General features: G+C 39.6%; 1 protein-coding gene and 1 long non-coding RNA gene across 2 annotated transcripts in view; one reads left to right on the top strand and one right to left on the bottom strand.

Annotated features, from left to right (window-relative positions):
• Positions 1–27,432, bottom strand: part of TMEM117 (transmembrane protein 117) — a 585,912-nt gene that overhangs the window by 285,901 nt on the left and 272,579 nt on the right. The window lies entirely within an intron of this gene.
• Positions 1,114–25,308, top strand: LOC120857914. Its single transcript, XR_005719774.1, has 4 exons — positions 1,114–1,189; positions 7,056–7,061; positions 8,906–8,911; positions 25,298–25,308. It is a non-coding gene; the product is annotated as an uncharacterized LOC120857914 (long non-coding RNA).

Genomic DNA, 27,432 nt, shown 5'->3' with positions numbered 1-27,432 from the left:
GCTAGCAATGTGCTAGAGATCGTTATTGGCATTTTAAAAACACAGTCCTCATCAATTTTCATATCAGAACAATGAAATGTATTGCTATTCCCATTTCCCAGATACAGAATTAAGGCTTTAGAGAGTTTTTGCAACTTTCTCAAGTTTAAGCATCCAATAAATAGACAAGATTTGAATATAAATTTGATTGACTCCAAATCCATGCACTTAAGTACTGTGCTATACCTTCTTCCTACAACTGTTAGTAGAGATATAAAAAGCACAAAGAATATCTCTGTTCCCAAGTATTTTAATAAGACAATGACAATCAAGGATTACTTCCTGTGGGGATAATTCATAATAAGAAGCCAAGAGAAGCATCCAGAAGCTACAGCTCCCTAGAGCTACCATCAGGTCTTGGATTCTCACTTATACTGAGTTCACCCATCTAAGGAGCTCTTGGTCATTGGACTCAGGGTATTATAGAATAGTAGCTCTGTTAATTGTCCAGCTTTTTCAATGACACCTACTTTGAAGATTTTGTTCAATACTACATCTCTACCTGTTCACTCTGCCAACTAATTCCAGAATACATTGGGGTAGGATAGAAATTCCTGGCTACATTCTTTGTGGTTGTATAGATGTATGTAAGAGAAGGCATGATTCTTCTATTTCAGTATCTGAAAACAAGGATGAGATAGTAAGCATGCAACAGATCAATGATCCAGCAGAAAAACCCTAAAAAATCTAAACAAAATATAAAAATAACTCCTCAAATCTGCTTAAAATCATCTAAGAGCTGATGAAGCAATGAAGAGAAGAAAAACCAAGATACCAGATTGGCGAGCATTATGGGAAAGTTAACTGTATTTTCTCTGGGGACATTAGCTGATTCCACGTCAAAGGCAAGAAGATGAGAAGCTCGATTTTGCCTGGGCAGAGAACAGTCTCAGTAGGTTAAAGAGGCAATGTTTGAAATTTAAGGAGCCAAGATTCTTGTGAGAAAGGAGATGCTCAGAAAAGAGTAAGATACACAGCCAGTTTTCCTTTCAAGACTTTTGCCAAATTATGAACTTGTGCACAAGGAAAGCTGAGAGACTAAGCAGAAAGTCTTTATAGTCTATGGCCATACCATCCTAAACGCACCCCATCTTGTCTGATCTCAGAAGCTAAGCAGGGTTGGGCCTGGTTAGGACTTGGATGGGAGAAAGTCTCTGTAAAGTATAGCAGAGGTCTGGCTACTTCATGTGGAGGAAACTATTATAGTTCAGAAAATTCTCAGAGAATGGCCCAGGATATACTAGGGTATGGAAGACTAAAGAAAACCTGTGATGTATGGATCCTTGTTGAAACTGTAAATCAACCCTTATCCAGTCCATTTCATGACCGAATTAAGGTGATCAGCTTCTATTCTTTGCACTTAACAGAGGAAAAAGTGAACCTTTTCAGGAAGAATAAAATATCATCAATTTTTATTTATAAAATCCATCATTCAATCAAAAGTTACTAGGATGTCAAGAAACAAGACCCTATCAAGATCCTGAAAACCAAGAGAGTAAACAATAGCTAAAACTATTCCATAAGTTCCAGGACAACTGCAAGTCATTTTTATCTATTCTTTCCACTGTTGATACCCCAGAGCCTAGAACACTGCCTACAAGCGGTAAGTAATCAGTAAACATCTGCTTAATTTATGAATTAACAAAGTGACCCAAGTTATTCATATTTATTGATATATTACACAGGTAAACCAATATATACTAAACCCTAGAAACAGAATAAATAAGATTGACATGAAGAATTTTTACATGTTTTCAAATTGTTTTCTGTGTTTACTTCACTTCTCCAACTACATTATATCTCCTTGATGGCAGAATAACTATCCTATATTCATGTAGAAAGAGACATCAGCACAAAACAGGAGAATGTCCCTCCTCTGTGGCTGTGGGCACATGGTGAGTACTGGATGCCATGATAAAGCAGAGGACATAGCATAGAGAATTTAATTAAGAATAAATTAGTTAATATATTTAAAAGTAAAGAGTGATATTTAAAATTTATTACTTATTCTCCAAAGAATTTGGACATTTCTCCAAAGAAGACATACAGATGACAAACAGGCACAAGAAAAGGTGCTTATCATCACTAATCATAATATTAGAGAAATGAAACTCAAAACTACCTAGAGATATCATCTCACACCAGCCATCATCAAAAAGTCTACAAACAATAAATGATAAAGAGAGTATGGGGAAAAATCCTCCTACACTTCAGTGGGAGTGTAAATTGGTACAGCCACTATGGAGAATGATATGGAGTTTCCTTAAAAGGCTAAAAATATAGTTACCACATAATGCAGAAATCCCACTCCTAGGCATATATCTGGAGAAAAACATGGTTTGAAAGGATATATGCACCCCAATATTCATTGCAGTGCTGTTGACAATAGCCAAGATATGGAAGCAACCTAAATGTCCATTGAGAAATGAATGGATAAAAATGATGTGGTACATATTATACAGTAGAATACTGCTCAGTCATTAAAAAGAATGAAATAACATCATTTGCAGCAACATGGAAGGACCTGGAGGTTACTGCATTAAGTAAAGTCAGACAAAGAAAAATATCATAAGATATGGCTTATATACAGAATCTAAAAGAAAAACTGATACAAATGAACTTATTTACCAAACAGAAGTAGAATCACACATGTAAAAACAAATTTATGGTTACCAAGGATAAAAGGCAGAGAGGGAGGGATAAATCGGGAATTTAGAATTGACATATACACACTACCATATCTAAACCAGATAAACAAAGACCTACTGTACAGCACAGGGAATTCTGCTCAAAAATCTGTAATAACCTAAATGGAAAAATAATTTGAAAAGGAAATGATGTATGTATAACTGAATCACTTTGTTGCACTCCTGAAACTAACAGTACTATAAAATCAGCTAACGCCTGATACAAAATTTTAAAAATCTCCAGGTTCCTCTGTCCATGGGATTTCCTAGGCAAGAATACTGGAGTGAATTGCCACTTCCTTCTCCAGGGGTTCTTCCTGGCCAGGGACTGAACCTTTGTCTCCTGTGTCTCCTGCACTGCAGGCAGCTTCTTTACCACTGAGCCATGAGAAAAGCTTCTTTTTTAAAAAGAACATATTGTATCAAAAAATTTAGCAGTTATTCTAAATTTTGCTGCTCTGGACAAATGTAAAGAAGAATTACAAATAGGCAGACCTGCCATAAAAACTTTCAACCATGAGTTCACTGATTTGCATATCTATTAACATTTAACATTATTTCCTACTCAGGTTGTAAAGGACACAGTGTGCATATATTTATATTAGCAATTCTGGCCAGTTTGAATATCACATTGGACTCTGAAAAAGTGAAGTTATGGAGCTTATACACTCAAGAGTTTTTGGATACTGATTCAAAATTAAATTATTTGCTAGGAGCCACTGTTAAGTTTCAGTTTTGTTCAGTTTTAGCTAATTATTTCAACTATTCATACATCTTTGTTTTGCTTTGTGCTTTAACTGGTTATCCGTGCATAGATCTAAAAAAGCTTGCACTCTTATCAGCCTTGCAGGTAAACATTCATCACTGATATTTTCTCTAAAAATTCTAAAAGAATTACTTTTCAGGCTACAACTTCATTCCCCCCTCCTTGAGGTTCCAAGTTTAGCTGTCAAATCCATAACATAAATGTGAAAACATCAACAAAATCTTGGAAAGGCTCATAATCATCGTAACCTCAAAACGTGAGCTACTAAGCTTATTGCACCTAATGAAACTTATGTGTTAAATGGCCATAAGCTAAACAGACTCTAACAGGGACTAACTAGTCAACAAAATGATAATATGAAGAATTGGCCCTAGAGGTGAGAGTCTTGAGCACAAGCAACAAAGGCTCCAGCTTACTTCAGTCTATTACTTACATGTAAGTGGATTCAGTCATGCCAGGTGATTTAGGAGCTGAATCTCTGAAAGTTTAACAAGAGGCAGTAAACATAGATCACCAACCCAAAATGGATTCATGCTTCACTGAAGATCCATCTGTGGCCAGCTGGATTCATAATGTCACAGCTGTCTCTTTCAGCCACGTTTGGGCCACATAAACAAGACTGGGGGCGTCACAAACAAGTAAATCATGGATAAGGAGTTGACTTAACATGAGTACAGACCTGTATTAAACACAATGAACCTCAAGGAAAATCTCTTAAGTGGTCTTAAGGCTTGAGGTGAAAATCTGTCTACATAAAATGCCAGAACTTAAACATATTATGATATTAGCCTTTCTTAATTTTTTGTAATGAAATGATTAAAAGTCTTTAATTCAGTCACTTGTTCAACTATTATCCAAATAACCACATTTTAGTATTTCTTCTCAAAATGTCTACTTCTTGACTATTGAAAAACTTAGAAGGAGATCAACACATGTGTATGAACTTTCCAGGAAAGACCTAGGGTATGAAGCTACAGAGCAAAATTTACTGGAAGGGGACAACTGTTGCAGACAATTGTTAGGAGGAGACTGTGTGTGTGCTTAGTCGCTCAGTTATGTGTCCGATTCTTTGCGACCCCATGGACTGCAGCCCACCAGGCTCCGCTGTCCATGGGATTCTCCAGGCAAGAATACTGGAGTGGGTTGCCATGCCCTCCTTCAGGAGATCTTCCCAACCCAATGACTGAACCAAGGTCTCCTGTATTGCAGGTGGATTCTTTACCAGCTGAGCCACCAGAGAAGAGTCTAGAGTGACTAAAACTGCATCTGAACCTAAAAATGTTTACAAGTAAAGTTCCAACTCAAATTCCCCAACTTTAGCTATTCATGCTCTCTAATTTCTCTACAGAAGACATATAAGACCGCAGATGGCGTATTTATTGGACAAACCCACCCTGACTGCTAACACACCCACATTACGTCAATTCTTCCTTTCATTCCTCGTCTTGCTTAAGCCTACTCAGTGAAATTCATTTGTAGTAGATACAGAAACCTTAGAATAACATCAATTCCTCCCTCTCTTTTACCTTCAACATTTGGTTAATCAAATGTAACCTTTCATAAGGTTACTTCTGATAGGTCCTCAAACTATGTTGTTTTTTTGTCATTACTGCTACCAATATCTTATCTCTGTTCATAACCATCTCTAATCTGAATTACACAATAGCCTCCTGTTTCCCTGTGATTATCCTCAATTTATTATAGATTATTTACTGCCACTATGGTAAATTCTGGGAAATTAAAATGGTGTACCAGAGGAGCAGGAGTCCTAGAACCAGAAAGTATTGGGCTGACAAACCACCTTCCCATTCTGTGACCTGGGGTAAATGATAAGCTTGATAATAATCCATTCCCTTATCTGTAAAATGGGAATAAGAATATCTTTCCCTCATAAGGATTTCTTGAGGATTACGTGAAATAAGGAATATAAAGCTTCCCCCTAGGGCACAGGCCCCACTCTGAGTCCTTCTTTTTTTTTTTTTTTTTTGTCCTACTCAGTTATGTGAGGATTTTCTTGTCTTCTTGGGCATCCGAGGTTTTCTGTTGGTGCTTAGTAGATGTTCTGTGTGATTCATGCCACTTGTATATATTTTCGTTGTTTCTGTGAATGGAGGCAAATTCTACTTCCTACTTCTCTGCCATCTTGTGTGACCTCCCTGTTTTTTTGCTTTTCTGGACGACTATATTATTTTGGAAATGGGAGCTAGTAGGTCAGAGACCTATCCTTTATTTGCATATCTATTACGAAACAGTTATGATGTGCTGTGTGTGCACTTAGTCATTCAGTCATGTCCAACTCTTTGTGACCCCATGGTCTGTAGCCCACCTGGCTTCTCAGTCCATGGAATTCTCCAGGCAAGAATACTGGAATGGGTAGCCATTCCCTTCTCAGGGGATCCTGCTGACCCAGGGATTGAACCCAGGTCTCCTGCATTGCAGTCAGATTCTTTGATGTCTGAGACACCAGAGAAGCCCTTCTTGTAGCATGTGAATTTATATTACATAAGCATAGTTCATATTCACTAAGTAAACTGACATAGTTCATTACTCACTAAGTAAATCCCCATAGTCTTCCTATTTGCTAAATCATGGACCCAATATTTGTAAACTCAAAAGTTTCCAAGAGGGAAGAAAGCATCCCAAAGTTAGGTATCACTTCCTGGATTATCATCTAGCACCGCTTGTCTAATAATTTCTTCAGCTCATTATCACATTTCCCCAGTCCACAGAGTCACAGGGGCAGGCTTGGAACATAGAGATCCTGTACTAAGAGTGAAGCATGGCAATTCATTCCAGTATCCTTGCCTCGCGAATTCCATGGAAGAGAAGCCTGTCAGGCTGCAGTGCAGAGTCACACAGAGTCAGACACGACTGAAGCGACCTAGCAGGCACCCACATACTGGCATAACCAAATCTGCTGATATCCTATTTTTTTCCTTTCCTGGTAACTTAGAATCAAGACTCAAAGAGAGAAAGAGGAAATCTCTCTCCAGGAGGTTGAATGAAGACAAGCCCAGTAATTACTGGTGACAACGTTCTATCCTCTGAGACTTGTTCTTGCTCAGTTGCTCCTTGTTACTCCATGGACTGCAGCATGCCAGGCTCCTCTGTCCTCCCAGAGTTTGCTCAAATTCATGTCGATTAAGTTGGTGATGCTATCCAATCAATTCATTCTCTGCTGCTCCCTTCTACTTTCGCCTTCAATCTTTCCCAGCATCAGGGTCTCTTCCAGTGAGTTTCACCTTTAGCATCAGTTCTGCCAATGAATATTCAGGGTTGATTTTCTTTAGGATTGACTGATTTGATCTCCTTGAAGTCTAAGAGACTCTCAAGAGTCTTTTCTGGCACAGCTCAGAAGCATCAATTCTTTGGCACCTAGCCTCCAACTCTCACAGCCATACGTGACTATTAGAAAAACCATAGCATTGACTATTTTCTCTATTTCTTTGCATTGTTCATTTAGGAAGGCCATTCTCTTTCTCTCTGCTATTCTATAGAACTCTGTATTCAGTTAGGATATCATTCTTTTTCTCCCTTACCTTTTGATTCTCTTCTTTCCTCAGTTATTTGTAAAGCCTCCTCAGGCAACTACTTTGCTTTCTTGGATTTATTATTCCTGGGGATGGTTTTGGTCAGCATCTCCTGTGCAATGTTATGAACTTCCACCATAGTTCTTTAGGAATTCTGTCTACAAGATCTAATCACTTGAATCTATTAATCATCTCCATTGTATAATCTGCCTGCAACGCAGGAGACATGGGCTCAATCTCGGAGTCGGGAAGAACCCCTAAAGAAGGAAATGACAGCCCACCCCACTATTCTTCCCTGGAGGATTCCACAGACAGAGGAGCCTGGTGGGCTACAGTCCATGGGGTCACAAAGAGTAGGACACAACTGAGCAACTAACAACCTCAACTGTATAATCATAAGGGATTTGATACAGGTCATACCTGAATGGCCTAGTGGTTTTCCCTACTTTCAAATGAGGCCTGAATTTTGCAATAAAGAGCTCATGATATGAGCCACAGTCAGCTTCCAGTCTTGTTTTTGCTGACTGTATAGAGCTTCTCCATCTTCAATTGCAAAGAATATAATCAATTTGATTTTGGAATTGACTATCTGGTGATGTCCATGTGTAGAATCATCTCTTGTGTTATTGGAAGAGGATGTTTTCTATGACCAGCCTATTCTCTTGACAAAATTCTGTTAGCCTTTACCCTGTTTTGCTTCATTTTGTAATTCAAGGCCAAACTTGAATCTATTCGTCACCTCCATAGTTATTCTGCATATCTTGATTTCCTACTTTTGATTTCCAATTCACTACGATGAAAATGACATCTTTTTTTCTGGTGTTAGTTCTAGAAGGTCTTGTAGGTCTTCATAGAACCAGTCAACTTCAGATTCTTTGGCTTCAATGGTTGGGGCATAGACTTGTATTACTAGGATGTTGAATGGTTTGCCTTGGAATTAACCAAGATCATTCTGTTGTTTTTGAAACCATATCCAAATACTGCATTTTAGACTCTTCTGTTGACTATGAGGGCTCAGTTCAGTTCAGTTCAGTCACTCAGTCGAGTCCGACTCTTTGAAACCCCATGGACAGCAGTCCGCAAGGCTTCCCTGTCCATCACCAACTCCTAGAGCTTCAGTTCAGTTCAGTTCAGTCGCTCAGTTGTGTCCAACTCTTTGCGACCCCATGAATCGCAGCACGCCAGGCCTCCCTATCCATCACCAACTCCCAGAGTTCACTCAGACTCACGTCCATTCAGTCAGTGATGCCATCCAGCCATCTCATCCTCTGTCGTCCCCTTCTCCTCCTGCCCCCAATCCCTCCCAGCATCAAAGTCTTTTCCAATGAGTCAACTCTTTGCATGAGGTGGCCAAAGTACTGGAGTTTCAGCTTCACCATCATTCCTTCGAAAGAAATCCCAGGTTGATCTCCTTCAGAATGGACTGGTTGGATCTCCTTGCAGTCCAAGAGGACTCTCAAGAGTCTTCTCCAACACCACAGTTCAAAAGCATCAATTCCTCGGCGCTCAGCCTTCTTCACAGTCCAACTCTCACATCCATACAGGACCACTGGAAAAACCATAGCCTTGACTAGATGGACCTTAGTCAGCAAAGTAATGTCTCTGCTTTTGAATATGCTATCTAGGTTGGTCATAACTTTTCTTCCAAGGAGTAAGTGTCTTTTAATTTCATGGCTGAAATCACCATCTGCAGTGATTTTGGAGCCCAAAAATATAAAGCCTGACACTATTTCCACTGTTTCTCCATCTATTTCCCATGGAGTGATGGGACTGGATACCATGATCTTCATTTTCTAAATGTTGAGCTTTAAGCCAACTTTTTCGCTCTCCTCTTTCACTTTCATCAAGAGGCTTTTGAGTTCCTCTTCCCTTTCTGCCATAAGGGTGGTGTCATCCGTGTATCTGAGGTTATTGATATTTCTCCCGCCAATCTTCATTCCAGCTTGTGCTTCTTCCAGTCCAGCGTTTCTCATGCTGTACTCTGCATAGAAGTTAAATAAGCAGGGTGACAATATACAGCCTTGACGTACTCCTTTTCCTATTTGGAACCAGTCTGTTGTTCCATGTCCAGTTCTAACTGTTGCTTCCTGGCCTGCATACTGGTATTCCCATCTCTTTCAGAATTTTCCACAGTTTATTGTGATCCACACAGTCAAAGGCTTTGGCATAGTCAATAAAGCAGAAATAGATGTTTTTATGGAACTCTCTTGCTTTTTCCATGATCCAGCGGATATTGGCAATTTGATCTCTGGTTCCTCTGCCTTTTCTAAAACCAGCTTGAACATCAGGGAGTTCATGGTTCACGTATTGCTGAAGCCTGGCTTGGAGAATTTTGAGCGTTACTTTACTAGCATGTGAGATGAGTGCAATTGTGCAGTAGTTTGAGCATTCTTTGGCATTGCCTTTCTTTGGGATTGGAATGAAAACTGACCTTTTCCAGTCCTGTGCCCACTGCTGAGTTTTCCAAATTTGCTGGCATATTGAGTGCAGCAATTTCACAGCATCATCTTTCAGGATTTGAAATAGCTCTACTGGAATTCCATCACCTCCACTAGCTTTGTTCGTAGTGATGCTTTCTAAGGCCCACTTGACTTCACATTCCAAGATGTCTGGTTCTAGATGAGTGATCACACCATCGTGATTATCCAGGTCATGAAGATCCTATTTGTACAGTTCTTCTGTGTATTCTTGCCACCTCTTCTTAATATCTTCTGCTTCTGTTAGGTCCATAGCATTTCTGTCCTTTATCGAGCCCATCTTTGCATGAAATGTTCCCTTGATATCTCTAATTTTCTTGAAGAGATCTCTAGTCTTTCCCATTCTGTTGTTTTCCTCTATTTCTTTGCATTGATCGCTGAAGAAGGCTTTCTAATCTCTTCTTGCTATTCTTTGCTTAAACTCATTTCCATCAAGTTGGTGATGCCATCCAACCATCTCATTCTCTGTCATTCTCTTCTCCTCCTGCCTTCAATCTTTCCCAGTGTCAGGGTCTTTTCCAATAAGTCAGTTCTTTGCATCAGGTGGCCAAAGTATTGAAGTTTCAGCTTCAGCATCAGTCCTTCTAATGAATACTCAGGACTGATTTCCTTTACAATTGACTGATTTGATCTCCTTGCAGTCCAAGGGACTCTCAAGAGTCTTCTCCAACTCCACATTTCAAAAGCATTAATTCTTCGGCACTCAGCTTTCTACTCTTTCTGCTTTGTAGAAGAGGGCTACTCCATCTCTTTTAAGGGATTCTTGTCCACAGTAGTAGATATAATGGTCATCTGAATTATATTCACCCATTCCTATCCATTTTATTTCACTGATTCCTAAAATGCTGATGTTCAGTCTTTATGTCTCCTGCTTGACCATGTCCAATTTACCTTGATTCATGTACCTAAGATTCCAGGCTCCTATGCAATATTGTTCTTTATATCATCGGACTTTACTTTCACCACCAGGCACTTGCACATTATTTCTGCTTGACCCAGCAGCTTCATTCTTTCTGAAACTGTTAGTAATTGCCGTCCACCATTCTCCAGTAGCATACTAGACACCTTCTGACCTGGTCGGCTCATATACTGCTGTCATTTTTTTTGCTTTTCCATACTCTTCATGGGGTTTCCCAAGCTAGAATACTGGAGTGGGTTGCCATTTCCTACTCCAGGGGATCTTCTTGACCCAGGGTTCAAACTCACGATTCCTGCATCTCCTGCACTGACAGGCGAATTTTTCACTGCTGCGCCACCTGAAAGCCCTTAACTATTCTCCAAGTAAAAAATTTAGAGCTTAAAAATGCGGTTTTGAATACTTTGTTCAGTTTTAACAATGCTTTTTTTTTTTTCCTTCTAGAAAAGAATGCCACTAAATGTGCTGCAGGAAAAGGATCGTCAGTTTGGCTGATAGACTTAGGTTAGTTTTCAGACTCCTCCTAAAAAGAACAAGGATAAATATATTGTGCCCACTCTTTATGATGCTGCGTCAGACAATGAAGGGAGCTTTGTTTAAATGTCAATGTACTATTTACATATACACATTTTCTAAATGTGCTGAAGTTTAAAATAAGATTCTTCTCCACAGTTAAAAATAATGTATATACATATTTTAGTTAAAACCAATATGTTCAATGTGTCTCCATTGAGATGCAGGACACACAATGAGAGGGTGTCAACTGAGTGACAGGGAGTATCTGTGCATTTAACAGATAAGAAGTAGATAAGAGGTTACATCTCTTAGACTGCTAATGTAAAGGGAGCTTGATTTTTAAATAAAACATGTTGACAAAAGACTAAACAAAGACAGATAAAGTGTAGCTTAGAGTAGAGGTTGCATCTCTGACAGATCAAAGACTTTCACAAGTCTCCTACAAAGTGTCAGGAGAAGGTAAGGAAAAGATAGCCTTAAGTAGACATCATAGTAAAGACTACAGAGCTGAGAAAGCTTCACAGAAGCTTGGGAGAGGAGTCTAGAACTGAGTTTGTCAATAGTATGGGTGATTGAGGGTAGCAAATATAGGACTCTTAAATATTTTCCAGATGTTAAACCCTACTGATGTGTCAACTAGCACACACTTCTGCCCTCAAACATCTCTGGCCCTGGTCCCTCTGTCTAAGAGTCAGGCTCACTCATGGGGCATCTCTTCAGCTAATTATGAATGCCCATTTATTATCAAATGTGCTTCGAATTAGAAGTGAGATCAATCTTATTGCTCTATAAATTTGCTCTGCAATTTCACTAATTATATAGCTTCTTTTGATTTAATAATAAAGAATTTCATTCTCTGATTTTTACAGTGTTTGCTTCACAGGTTATACCACCCCAGCCTATGGCAACAAGAAAAGGAAATAAGGCCACACTTTCACCCACTTGTGAACATTTCAAGTCCATCCAATTTTCTCCCAAATAATTCAAAGAGATTTCATAGAGTTTCATTTGTGCTTTTAGAACTAGTACTCTTAGCAACTTTATTCCAGTTGATACAGATGTCAAAAATGGTACCAAAGATATCCTCTCTTGTACTGATGTCCACTAAAGTTGTTATTGCAACTATTTATGTTGTTAGTGTATGTGTCAAGACCCAAAAGTACACTGTAATTCTGTCATTGTGCCCTATGCCACCTTCCCCAATTATGAGATCAGTAATCAATGTACTCACATTATTACCTTAGTTCTATCCCAACACGTCCTAATATCAACAGTGCTGCTGATACCCTAAAGCGTCAAACACCCACAGAGAATATGGGAAAATGCTTAGTATTTATTATTTTAATTAACATTGGCTTATAACAAGTTTCATGAGTACAACTTTATATTTCAATTTCTGTATACACTACAGCATGCTCACCACCAAAACTTTAGTTTCTGGAGAATTCTGCCAAACATATAAAGAGCTAGTACCAATTTGTCCCAAACTATTCCCCAAAACAGAAAAGCATGAAACATTCCCAAATTCATTCTAGAAGGCCTAATACCAAAATCAGAAGGCCTAATACCAAAATCAGATGGAGGCACTACCAAAAGTAAAAAATAAAAAAAGAATGATAAGAAAATTACCAGCCAATAAATCTGATGAATATAGATAAAAATAGTTAACAAAATATTGGCAATCAAATTCAAAAATATGTAAGAAGGTTCATACACCATGATCAAGTGCAACTTAATCCAGAGACGCAGGAGTGGTCCAATAAACACAAATCAAACACTGTGATATACCACATTTACAGGACTTTCCTGGTGGCTTGGTGGTAAAGAATCTGCCTGCAATGTAGGAGACACAGGAGACAAGGGTTCAGTCTCTGGGTTGGGAAGATCTCCTGGAGGAGGGCATGGCAACCCACTCCAATATTCTTGCCTGAAGAGTCCTGTGGACAGAGGAGCCTAGTGCACTACAGTCCATAGGGTCGCAAAGAATCGGACATGACTGAAGCAACTGAGCATGCATGCATCACATTAACAAAAGGAAGGATATAAATTAAATGACCATATACCTAGATGTAGAAAAACCATTTGGCAAAATTCAACATTCATGATAAAAATCCTCATCAAAGTAGAGGTAGAGGGAACATATCTCAACATAAAAAAATCTATTTAAGACAAATGCACAGCTAACATCATACTCAAGGGTGAAAACCTCAAAGTTCAGTTCAGTTCAGTCCAGTCACTCAGTCGTTTCCCACTCTTTGCGACCCCATGAATTGCAGCACCCCAGGTCTCCCTGTCCATCACCAACGCCCAGAGTTCACTCAAACCTACCCTCTAAAATCAGGAAAAAGACAAAGAGGTCTACTCTCACCACTTCTATTTAACAAAGTATTGAATTTTTTGGCCACAGCAATAAGACAAGAAAAAGAAACAAAAGGTATCCAGATTGGAAGGGAAGAAGTAAAACTATCACTATTTGAGGATGACATGATGCTATATACATAGAAGACCTGAAAGTGAAAAGTGAAAGTGAAGTCACTCAGTCGTGTCTGACTCGTTGCGACCCCATGGACTGTAGCCACCAGGCTCCTCCGTCCATGGGATTTTCCAGGCAAGAATATTGGAGTGAGTTGCCATTTCCTTCTCCAAGAAGACCTGAAAAACGTCACTAAAAAGACTGTTAGATCTAATAAAGGAATTCAGAAAAGTTGTGGGATACAAGATTAATATACAGAAATCTGTTGCTTTTCTATACACTAATAAGGAACTATCAGAAATAGAAAGCAAGAAAACAATCCCATTTTATATCACATCAAAGTGAATAATATACCCAGTAATAAATGAGGTGAAAGATCTATACTCTGAAAATTATAAAAGTTTTGATGAAGGGAATAAAAATATGATAAAAAGAAACAGAAAGCTATCTCATGCTCTTGGGTTGGAAGAATTAATATTGTTAAAATGTCCATACTATCCAGAGCAATCTACAGATTTAATGCAATCCCTATAAAAATACCCATGACATTTTTCACAAAACAAAAACAAGTAATCCTAAAATTTATGTGGAACCACAAATTATGCCCCAAATTGCCAAAACTATATTGAGAAAGAAAGAACAAAGTTAGAGATATCATGTTTCCTAACTTCAGACAATACTGCAAAGCTATCCCTGGTGGCTCAGTGGTAAAGAATCCTCCTGCCAATACAGGAGACACAGGTTCTATCCCTGGGTCAGGAAGATCCCTGAAAAGGGAAATGGCAGCCCACTCCAGTAGCCTTGCCTGGGAAATCCCCTTGACAAAGAAGCCTGGTAGGCTACAGGCCAGGAAGTCATAAAAGAGTTGGACACAACTTAGTGACTAAACAACAACAACAAGAAGAATGACAGTAATCAAAACAGCAGAGTACTGGCATAAAAACTGACACACAGATTTGCAGATCAACAACAACATAAAAGGAGCTTAAAAATAAACCCAACACATGATTAACGGGCTTCCTAGATGACACTAGTGGTAAAGAACCTGCCTGCCAAAGCAGGAGATACAGGAGATGCTGGTTTGACCCCTGGGTCAGGAAGATCCCCTGGAGAAAGAAATGGCAACCCACTCCAGTATTCATGCCTGGAGAATCCCATAGACAGAGGAGCCTGGCAGGCCACAGTCCATGGGGTTGCAAAGAGTTGCACACAGCTGAGCAACTTAGCACTCATAGTACCCATGCACCCTTATGGTCAGTTAATCTATGACAAAGGAAGCAGGAATATACAATGAAGAAAAGCCAGTCTCTTTAATAAGGAGAATAATGAAATTAGAAGATTTTTCTCACACCATACACAAAAATGGACTCAAAATGGATTAAAGATCTAAATATCCGAGCAGAAGCCATTAGATTCCTAGCAGAGAATGCAGGGAGCACACTTTCTGACATATATTGCAGCAATATTTTTTTAAGTTCATTTCCTAAAGCAAAATAAACAAATGAGACCTAATTAAAGTTTTTCCACAGCAAAGTAAACCACTGATAAAGTGAAAAGATAACCTATTAAATTGGATAAAATATTTGCAAATAATACATCTACTAAGAGGCTAATAGCCAAAGTATATAAATAGCTCACCCAACTCAATATCAAAAAAGCAAACAACCAATTAAAAATAGACAGAAAACTAAAATAGACATTTTTCCAAACAAGACATACAACTGCTTAATAGGTACATGAAAAAATGCTCACCATCACTAATCATCAGAGAAATTACTGTATCAATGATTTGCAGTTATCTTCTCTCACCTTAGGATTCACATGTAAATCCATGGGGGCAGGAATAAAATATATTATGATTTATTCATATAATTCCTCCCATTTCAACACTTGCCCACTGTCCTTAAGCAAGATATCTTTGTTTTAACTGCCTATCCAGTGTTATTTTCCAGGAGGCTCTTTGGTGCCATACATAACAGTACTTCAGAGGCAGGATTGCATGTGAACTTGGTGGAGTGAGAAGATGTGCTTCTCCTCACCAAACTCCAATGATATGCCAGTATAGGAAGAGAAGAATAAGCTTGCAAAGTAGGAGAAAAGATAACAGAAAATGAGAAATATTAATAAAGTTTTTACAAAGCAGATTGAGAGATGATGATGGTTTCAACTCGCCCTGTAGTATGAAATTCTTCGGGGATATTAAGGAAGGACCTAATTCTGTTTCTGAACCTTGACAATACTCAGGGACTGGAAGAGGTTCAGTATTTCTAGATGTGAGAGAGAGAAAGGATGGAACTTAAAATAGGATTGGAAATCCTGCATAAGTAGTTTATGTACTTTCTTCCAGTCAATAAACACAGAAAATGACTTGTGTCTCACCTAGCTAAGAAGGACATTTGCTAGCAATATCTGGAGAAATTCAAGCAGAGTTAGACCCCTTAATGAAAACAGAAGCCAGAAATTTATATTTTTTTATATTAAACAGTGAGCCCCATTACCTAAAATACTACTTATATGGGTTAAAGATAAAGTTCCATTTCAAAAAAATTGACCAGTTCTGACCTTCCTCCAAAAGTCATTAACAGTTGAGGATCACCCAGTGAGATAAGCCGATTCCCATAGACCACAACCCCCTTCTACTCGAGTCTTACTGGTCACAAGCCTGTCTATGCACAGAGACTTTCCAGTCATCTTTTATTGCCCACTACTGAGAATGAACACACTTCACACATTACCATGTATTTGAGGTAAATTTTTAACAACAAAAAAGCTCAAAAATAAATAAAAATGAGGTACTTAGAGGAAACAGACAATACAAAAGCAGAGAAAAAGTGTACGGATAGAATAAAAATACTTTCCTGATATGCAATGTAAAAATTCAGTTAAATGCTATCTACGAATGGCAACCTAATCCAGTATTCTTCTCTGGAGAATCCCATGGACAGAGGAGCCTGGTGAACTACAGTCCCTGGGGTTGCAAAGAGCTGGACATGACTGAGTAACTAAGCACAGCACATGGAAATATAACAGGACTTCCCTAGTGGCCCAGCGGTCAAGACTCTACACTCTGAATGCAGGGGCACAGATGTGGCCCCTGGTCAGGGAACTAGGGGCTTCCTCTGTGACTCAGCAGTAAAGAATCTGCCTGCAATGCAGGAGCCATAAGAAACGTGGGTTCAACCTCTGGGTCTGGAAGATTCCCTGAAAGAGGGCGTGGCAATCCACTCCAGTGTCCTTGCCTGGAGAATCTCATGGACAGAAGAGCCTGGTGGGTTGCAGTCAGTGGGGTCGCAAAAAGTCAGACACAATGGAAGTGACTTAGCACGCGCACACACACACATGTAGGGAACTAAGGTCTCAGATGCCAAAAAGAACTCAACCAAACAAACAAAAAATATAACTAAAACTAAGACTATGTAAGTGTTCAAAGAAAAACAGTAAAAAATGTTTAAAAAGTAACATGCAAACAATAACAAAAAGAAATCTGGTATAGCTACAGTAACATCAATTAAGGCAAAAAATTATTGTAAATTAAACAAAATTTAAACCCAGGGAGATACAATGTGCCATCAAAATTTAGGAATCAAAGTAAATTAATAAGACAGCAAGAAAAAACAGACACATTCACACACACACACACACACACACATAAAAATATACACACATAAGTCCAAAATATACATTCTTCTAATGCAACAAAGAATATTAGACATATTGGAAATAAACAAGGCAAACATTTTCAAGGTTCATGTTTGGGAACTCATGTACACCCGTGGTGGATTCATGTCAATGTATGGCAAAACCAATACAGTATTGTAAAGTAAAATAAAGTAAAAATAAAAATTAAAAAAAAAAGAAAATGAAAGAAAATAAATAAGACTACAAAGCAAATCTCAAAATTCTTAAATGACTGAATCACATAGAGGATATTCTTTGACCATAATGTAACTAGACCATAAATCAACAATAAAAAGCTAACTTGAGAATCCCCAGATCTTTGGAAACTAAGAAATACACATCCAAGTAATATATAAGTCAAAATCAAAATCTCAGTGGGACAGAGAAAACATCTTGGACAGGAAAGTAATAAAATATCACGAGATACACCTAAAGCCATGCTTAAACTTTCAATTTTAAATAAATATATTAAAAAAGAAAAAATGCTAAAAATTAATGAATTCAAAATATTTCTCAAGAAATTAAAGAAGTAGTAAAATAAACCCCCAAAAGATAAAAATAATTTTAAAATTCTAAAAATAGAATTTAAGTGGAAGAAAAAATGGAAATATACAATAGATAAGGTGAGAGAATTTCATACTATGAAAAGACATAAAATTGATAACTCTAGCAAGATGAGTCAAATATAAAGAGAGAAGGTACAACTAAAGATTTCTGAAAAGTAAATATGTCACAAATAAAAAAGGGGCATTGCTACAGATCCTGCAGATATTAAACAAATAATAAGAGGGCATTTTATGAAATTTACAGGAAATCAACACAGTAGAAAAACAAATGCCCAAAATGTACATAGGAACAAAAAAAGAATTTTAAAAAACAGATCTATTCACAAAATTGAATTTAGAAAATTTCCACAGGAAAATTCCAGGCCCAGATGTGTACATGGTCACCAAGAGAAATAAGCAGTAATGTGTATAGTATCATTATTTATAATAGCCTGAAACTGGAAACAGCGTGAATGTCTATCAGCAGAAGAATGGATAAATATATTACAGCACAGTCATACAATGGAAACTATTCAACAACGAAAATGAACAAATTACTACTATACAAAGCCTGGATGGAGCTCAGAAACTTACATAAATGTAGCCAGACAAAAATAAAAGAGAACATGCTGTATGATTATAAGTATATAAAGCTCAAAACACAGGAAAAATGAAACTACAGTGATTAGGGGAGTATTCTAAGTGGTAAAACTACAAAGAAAAGCAAGAAAGCAAAGAGCATACAAGTGAGATATGGGTTACTTTGGAGAAACAGAGGTTTATTATTAGGAAAGACAGAGGGTTTCCAGGGTGCTGGCAATTGTGTTGTTGTTGCTGTTTAACACAAATGGTAATAACATGGGTAACATGGGTGTCACTTAAAAATATTTCAGTCAGTTCAGTTCAGTCACTCAGTCGTGTCCAACTCTTTGCGACCCCATGAACCTCAGCATGCCAGGCCTCCCTGTCCATCATCAACTCCCAGAGTCCACCCAAACCCATGTCCATCGATTCAATGACACCATCCAACCATCTCATCCTCTGTCATCCGCTTCTCCTCCTGCCCTCAATCTTTCCCAGCATCAGGGTCTTCTCAAATGAGTCAGCTCTTCGCATCAGGTGGCCAAAGTATTAGAGTTTCAGCTTCAACATCAGTCCTTCCAATGAACACCCAGGACTGATCTCCTTTAGAATGGACTGGTTGGATCTTCTTGCAGTCCAAGGGACTCTCAAGAGTCATAAAAGTTGGGGTTCTAGGTGACTCAGTGGTAAAGAATCTGCCTGCAGTGCAGGAGATACAGGAGACTTAGATTCCATACATGGGTTGGGAAGATCTCCTGGAGAAGGGCATGGCAACCCACTCCAGGATTATTGCCTGGAGAATCCCATGGACAGAGGCGCCTGGTGACCTACAGTCCATAGGGTCGCACAGTCAGACATGACTGAAGCGACTTAGCATACATGCAGGTAAAAATTAAGTTACATATGTGTGTGTTCTATGTGCTTTTATGTAGGTATGTTATTTCCATATTTTAAAAAAATCTCCAAGAAGAAAGTGCTTGTTATTATAGAAAAGACTAAGAAATGGTAGCTATTACTCTCATAGATGAAACACTGGGCTAGCAAAAGATAAACCCAGCTTTTGGGAGAAAAATTATTTTTAGGTTGAATTGGAAGGTCCCACAAAGGGAAGAGGAAGAACAAGAGAAAATTCCTGAAATATGAGCAAGTCTGCGTGTATTGGAGCAGTGCAAGTAGTGAACTATCTTGGCTAGAGCAAGCACAACATAAAGGAATCATAAAAGATGAAGCTGAAAATTAATGGTGTGGGAAAGGGCACTGAGTACCCACAAGGTAATTTAGTCCCTGTTTCAGAGCCTGTGGACAATTCACATTTGGAATTTAGACTGTTTTGAGTTTCTTCCACAAGGCATTGCATTTTAAACAGCTTTCTGCTTTTTAACTAACCATGTTTCTTGGTATCTCTTAATGGAAAAGTGATAGCCTTATCAAATGCAAGGACTACCATTTTGCCATCCATAATGCCCAATAAGGTAGAGATTAAATCAAGTGCCATTTGAAAGACTCATAAACAAGGAGATCTGCTTCACTGATTTCAAGGGATGAAGCAGAAAGTCACCTCAAAGCACACGTTCCCTCGATTCCAGGAAGAATCATGCCGGTAATTTTCCAGAAGTTCCATGCATTAGGGTAAGAAACTTACTCAGGAAGGGGAATAGGAAAGAGCGTATTAAATCTCTGAGATTCTTGCAAAAATTCTCCAAGATCCCTGACATGCAGAGCTGGTCATGGGGGAGGAAATGGGTCCATCTACTCTTCAAGAGAGGAGGTACATAGGCTTGTGAAGGATGTGACTGTAGCCCAGGGGTAGGACAGAATCCTGAGGCCTCCCCAAACCAAACCTGCAAGCAAAGTTTGACTGATGGGAGCTCTTCTAAACTTCTAAACATTCTGAAGGGCGATATGCTCACGGCCCAGATCGGGTCTGGGCCAGGGAGGGCTCCAAGGCATAGTGGACAGGAGTGTGTGTAATGATGTGGGTGCAAGCTTCAAATGACATACTACATGGCAGCTAGACCCAAGAACAGAAGAAGAATAATCAATAGCTTCCTTGATGGCTCACATTTGAAAAAGACCCCAGGGACCCCACATTGGGTCAGGTAAGGCACAAAATTTAAGGTCAACTGGGTATGGAAAGAAAGCTGAGTACCAAAGAATTGCTCCTTTCAAACTGTGGTACTGGAGAAGACTCTAGAGAGTCCATTGGACTGCAAGGAGATTAGACCAGACAATCCTAAGGGAAATCAATCCTGAATATTCACTGGAAGGACTGATGCTAAAGCTCCAATAATTTGACTACCTGATGCAAAGAACTGACTCACTGGAAAAGACCCTGACGCTGGGAAACACTGAAGGCAGGAGAAGAAGGGGACAAGAGAGGATGAGGTGTGTGCATGGCATCACTGACTCAATGCACATGACTTTGAGCAAGCTCCAGGAGTTGGTGATGGACAGGGAGGCCTGGTATACTGCAGTCCATGGGGTCAAAAAGAGTCAGACATGACTGAGTGACTGAACTGAACTGGGTAGGTTAAATTTAAAAAGGGAGACTGGACTCCTTGCTAATGAATGCAGAAAGTCTCAAGTCATTAATTTGAAAAGTTAAAATTAATTAGGACCAAAGTTGTACTCTGAGTTCATGAAGCATTCATGCCACCAATATACAATGCCATAGATTTCTGCCCAATCAGCTTAAATCTGCTGGGAGTATATATTATACTTCACAAATACTAAAAGCATAGGCTTTGGGTAGGAATTAAAGGTCTATCTGCCTAGAGACTTCTCTTCAGCCACTTCAGATAAAAAAAGCATATCCAACCCTAAAAAAACAGCCACTAAAAATGCCTCCCAGGCTGCAATTTAACTTGAAAGAGAGGGTCAGCTACTTATTCATTCTTCTGGCAATACTGACTGAATACCTCCCTTTGCCTGGAACTGTGTGAGGTGTTGGGAATACAAAGATGAACAAGATGTGGTCATTACCATTTAGCAAATGAAAAAAGACATGCAAATAAGTCAACAGAGTCCTATGTGGACAAGGCTGTACACCAGGAGAGAGGCAGAGATGAAAGACTCCCAATTCTTCTGGTGTGAAAGAGAGGGGCCAGGGAAGAGCAGACTTCACAGAAGACGGACAGAGGAGGGAAGATGTATTTGAAGTATAAGGAAGCAGATGTACAAAGTCAGAGAGAATTGAAAGCAGCAAGAATGTTAAAGGGAGCAGCAAGGGCCACTCAGAGCTGCTGCCGGATGCACAGTGAGACAGGAAAAGGGGCCAGGAAGCCAGGGATGTATCATGCAAGGCTTTGCACAGCCTTCACAATCTGCTTCTTAAAATAGTTTACTAAAATGGGAGCATCAGAACAAAAAATTCCAACTCCCGTATCCTAGCATTTACCTAGATGTTATCTACTTCATGTCTTTAAAATGCTTTCCATTTAAGAAACTGTTATCAGTAAGGGTTCTCCAGAGAAAGAGATCAGTAGGAGATGATACATAGATAAAACAGATAGACAGACAGCACATAGACAGACTTAGAAAGACAGACATGCTTACATACACACGCACATACAAATATACATAAATGAAAAGATTTCTTTCAAGGAACTGGCTTATACAATTGTGGGACTGGCAAGCCTGAGGTCTGCAGGGCAGGCCAGTAGGTTGGAACTTCTTGGGAAGGAACTGATGCTGCAATCATCAGGAAGCATTTCTCATTTCTTTGGGAAATCTGTTTTTGCTCTTCAGTCAGTTCAGTCACTCATTTGTCTCTGACTCTTTGCAACCTTATGAACTGCAGCAAACCAGGCCTCCCTGTCCAACACTGACTCCCAGAGTTTACCCAAACTCATGTCCACTAAGTCAGTGATGCCATCCAACCATCTCATCCTCTGTCGTTCCCTTCTCCTCCTGCCCTCAGTCTTTCCCAGCATCAGGGTCTTTTCAAATGAGTCAGCTCTGTGCATCAGGGGGCCAAAGTATTGGAGTTTCAGCTTCAACATCAGTCCTTCCAATGAACACCCAGGACTGATCTCCTTTAGGATGAACTGGTTGGATCTCCTTGCAGTCCAAGGGACTCTCAAGAGTCTTCTCCAATACCACAGTTCAAAAGCATCAATTCTTTGGCTCTCAGCCTTCTTTATAGTCCAACTCACATCCATACATGACTACTGGAAAAACCATAGCCTTGACTAGATGGACCTTTGTTGACAAAGTAATGTCTCTGCTTTTGAATATGCTGTCTATGTTGGTAACAACTTTCCTTCCAAGGAGTAAGTGTCTTTTAATTTCATGGCTGCAATCACCATCTGCAGTGATTTTGGAGCCCCCCAAAATAAAGTCTGACACTGTTTCCACTGTTTCCCCATCTATTTGTCATGAAGTGACGGGACTGGATGCCATGATCTTAGCTTTCTGAATGTTGAGTTTCAAGCCAGCTTTTTCACTCTCCTCTTTCACTTTCATCAAGAGGCTTCTTAGTTCCTCTTCACTTTCTGCCATAAGGGTGGTGTTATCTGCATATCTGAAGTTATTGATATTTCTCCCGGCAATCTTGATTCCAGCTTGTGCTTCTTCCAGCCCAGCGTTTCTCATGATGTACTCTGCATAGAAGTTAAATAAGCAGGGTGACAATATACAGCCTTGATGTACTCCTTTTCCTATTTGGAACCAGTCTGCTGTTCCATGTCCAGTTCTAACTGTTGCTTCCTGACCTGCATATAGGTTTCTCAAGAGGCAGGCCAGGTGGTCTGGTATTTCCAATCTCTTTCAGAATTTTCCACAGTTTATTGTGATCCACATAGTCAAAGGCTTTGACATAGTCAATAAAGCAGAAACAGATGTTTTTCTGGAACTCTCTTGCTTTTTCGATGATCCAGTGGATGCAAATTAGAAGCTGCTGCTTATTTCCATTTTAATTGAAAATTGTGAACTTGACACCCAAGGTCAGGAGCAACAACCAAGAGGATATACCACACATCCAAGGTCAGGAGCGGCGGCTGTGAGGAGATACCCCACATCCAAGGTAAAAAGCCATGGCTGTGCTTTGCTGGAGCAGCCGTGAAGAGATATTCCATGTCCAAGGTAAGAGAAACCCCAGCAAGACGGTAGGTGCTAAGAGAGGGCATCAGAGGGCAGACAGACTGAAATCACAATCACAGAAAACTAGCCAATCTGATCACATGGACCATAGCCTTGTCTAATTCAAGAAAACTAAGCCATGCCATGTGGGACCACCCAGGATGGGCGGGTCATGGTGGAGATGTCTGACAGAATGTGGTCCACTGGAGAAGGGAATGGCAAACTACTTCAGTATTCCTGCCTTGAGAACACCATGAACAGTATGAAAAGGCAAAAAGATAGGACACTGAAAGATGAACTTACCAGGTTGGTAGGTGCCCAATATACTACTGGAGATCAGTGGAGAAATAACTCCAGAAAGAATGAAGGGATGGAGCCAAAGCAAAAAACAACACCCAGTTGTGGATGTGTATAGTAATAGAAGCAAGGTCAGATGCTGTAAAGAGCAATATTGCGTAGGAACCTGGAAATTTAGGTCCATGAATCAAGGCAAATTGGAAGTGGTCAAACAGGAAATGGCAAGAGTGAAAGTCGACATTCTAGGAATGAGCGAACTAAAACAGACTGGAATGGGTGAATTTAACTCAGGTAACCATTGTATCTACTACTGTGGCCAGGAATCCCTTAGAAGAAATGGAGTAGCCATCACAGTCAACAAGAGAGTCTGAAATGCAGTACTTGGAGGCAATCTCAGAAACGACAGAATGATCTCTGTTTGTTTCCAAGGCAAACCATTCAATATCATGGTAATCCTAGCCTGTGCCCTGACCAGTAACGCTGAAGAAGCTGGAGTTGAACAGTTCTATGAAGACCTACAAGACCTTTTAGAACTAACACCCAAAAAAGATGTCCTTTTCATTAGCAGGGACTGGAATGCTAAAGTAGGAAGTCAAGAAACACCTGGAGTAACAGGCAAATTTGGCCTTGGAGTACAGAATGAAGCAGGGCAAAGGCTAATAGATTTTTGCCAAGAGAATGCACCAGTCATAGCAAACACCCTCTTCCAACAACACAAGAGATGAGTCTACACATGGACATCACCAGATGGTCAACACCAAAATCAGATTGATTATATTCTTTGCAGTCAAAGATGAAGAAGCTCTATACAATCAGCAAAAACAAGACCAGGAGCTGACTGCAGCTCAGATCATGAACTCCTTATTGCCAAATTCAGACTTAAAGAAAGTGGGGGAAAAGCACTAGACCATTCAGGCATGACCTAAATCAAATCCCTTATGATTATACAGTGAAAGTGAGAAATAGATTTAAGGGACTAGATCTAATAGACAGAGTGCCTGATGAACTATGGATGGAGGTTCATGACATTGTACAGGAGGCAGTGATCAACACCATCCCCAAGAAAAAGAAATGCAAAAAAGCAAAATGGCTGTCTGAGGAGGCCTTACAAATAGCTGTGAAAAGAAGAGAAGTGAAAAGCAAAGGAGAAAAGGAAAGATAATGCAGAGTTCCAAAGAATAGCAAGGAGAGATAAGAAAGCCTTCCTCAGAGATCAGTGCAAAGAAATAGAGGAAAAGAATAGAATGGGAAAGACTAGAGATCTCTTCAAGAAAATTAGAGATACAAGGGAACATTTCATGCAAAGATGGGCTCAATAAAGCACAGAAATTGTATGGACTTAACAGAAGCAAGGGCAACCCACTCCAGTACTCTTGCCTAGAAAATCCCATGGACGGAGGAGCCTGGTAGGCTGCAGTCCATGGGGTTGCTAAGAGTCGGACATGACTGAGTGACATCACTTTCACTTTTCACTTTCATACATTGGAGAAGGAAATGGCAACCCACTCCAGTGTTCTTGCCTGGAGAATCCCAGGGACGGGGGAGCCTGATGGGCTGCCGTCTATGGGGTCACACAGAGTCGGACATGACTGAAGTGACTTAGCAGTAACAGAAGCAAAAGATATTAAGAGGTGGCAAGAATACACAGAAGAACTGTACAAAAAAGATCCTCATGACCCATATAATCATGATGTGTGATCACTCACCTAGAGCCAGACATCCTGGAATGTAAAGTCAAGTAGGCCTTAGGAAGCATCACTATGAACAAAGCTACTAGAGGTCATGGAATTCCAGTTGTGTGATTTCAAATCCTGAAAGATGATGCTGTGAAAGTGCTGCACTCAATATGCCAGCAAATGTGGAAAACTCAGCAGTGGCCACAGGACTGGAAAAGGTCAGTTTTCATTCCAATCCCAAAGAAAGGCAATGCCAAAGAATGCTCAAACTACCACACAATTGTACTCATCTCACACTACACTAGTAAAGTAATGCTGAAAATTCTCCAAGCCAAGCTTCAGCAATATATGAACCATGAACTTCCAGATGTTTTGTGTGGATTCAAAAGCTGGGTACTAGAGTTTACCTGAGTTTACACATAAAACAAACCAGCACAGAAGTTATTCCCAATTTACAATTAAAGATGGATTTCTTTTTATGTTCAAAAATATAACTCCCATCAACATCTGATACAACATTTTTAAATCTCTATGATTGTAAATTTAGAATATAACACAGAATCCTTGTAGCATTGCCTCTATTTCCCTCACACACATACACACAAAAATATAAATAGAATCTCATGAAATATAGATGATACTTCTCATCAATACTCTGAGAAGTCCATACTGATTTAGCTAAACTTTAATATTTTATCATTCAAAAATATTGAATAAATACTGAAACAGTACAGCAGTTCTGATATTTTAATCCCACTTCCAAGATCTCAGACCTGTACGTTAATCTATAATGAGTTCCATTTGAGTATCATTCATGCTCAAAAATATGCTTCTAGACATCTTTATAGAGTCCTTGCGAACTGGTTAGTTACAGGGCAGAAGAGGGCATGGGATACACCTCAGCCTCTTAATAGTGGTTTCCATGTATGTGTCCCAACAACCAGAAACCAGGAAGCGAGCTGAGCAGTCAGAGTCTGAACTGGGATTCTAAATCAAGGATTAACAGATAACTAAGGTCTATTTAAAGTTGCTCAGCCAATTGAAAAAAATCAAATCAGCAGCTCCAGGGAGGAGATTTAATAGAAACATGGTCACCAAAGTACAAAACCAGACCATGTCTGTAGGCAGGCACAAGGGCAGCTGGGAGCAACGCCTGAGGTAAAAATTAGACCCTCTGGTTACACATACGGTTAGCTTTTCATCTAGCTCCTGGAGCTAGAGTGAGGGCATGCTAGGAGCGCTTCAAATGAACAGAATAGGCCCCAGGGAGGTCTCCAAATAGACATCAGTGTTGGAGCCTGGTGAACCTTACCTGATTTTAATAGACAACGCATTAAGTGCACACATATAAGGAAAGCCAAGCACATGGCGCCTTTTACTTAACATTGCATTGATAAGGATGTCAGTGGCTTTAGTTAGTCTAACAATACACATGCAAATCAGCTGCCCTCAAAATTGAGAACAGAAGACAAGCAAAGAGGAAAACTATTATTTCTACTAATTTCAAGTATTTGTCGTCTTTTAAACTAATTGTCCCTTTTCCCCTGAACTTGTCTCTTTGCAATACAGTTTTACCTGATCTGCGAACACACCATCAAGGGCACCAGCTAATGCATGGCCCCCATCTCCTACCATCTGCTTTAACTTTTCCCTCTTCAAGCCCTCTAGTCATCAATATATTGACGTTATGCCTGAGTCTTCCTCTCTGCCCAGACTGACATTGGTTCCCAGGTCCTTCACCAAGGCTAATAGGTGGGCATGCCCATTCCATCCTTTAGTTTTGACCATGCTCAGCTCATCCTCAGTCTCTGTGACATCTAGACTCACCCCAGGAGCTTTTAGAAAACATCATTGACCAGACCCCTTTCCGACAGAGTCTGACTTAAGCTGGTGTGGACTGCAGACATCAGCATTTTTTAAAATTTCCTGGAAATGCTAACATTCAGCCAGACTTGGAAACCACCACTGTAGCTAAGGCCTCTTTACACTACCCCTGGTGGTCTGGAAGGCAATTTCGGGCAAGCATCAAGACCACATTGATCTACAAAGGTTCTTGGGGGTCACTACAAAGGACCCTGTAAAGCAGATTATATTCTAAAAATTGTAAGCTCCCTAAGAGTTATAAGCACCAAATGACACATTTAAGGACACTTGGACAGATGAAAAATGAT

The sequence above is a fragment of the Oryx dammah genome, unplaced genomic scaffold, assembly GCF_014754425.2.
Source record: "Oryx dammah isolate SB20612 unplaced genomic scaffold, SCBI_Odam_1.1 HiC_scaffold_29, whole genome shotgun sequence".
NCBI classification, from domain to species: domain Eukaryota; kingdom Metazoa; phylum Chordata; class Mammalia; order Artiodactyla; family Bovidae; genus Oryx; species Oryx dammah.
The sequence above is the reverse complement of the archived record's forward strand: the minus strand, read 5'-3'. Positions and strand labels throughout refer to the sequence as shown.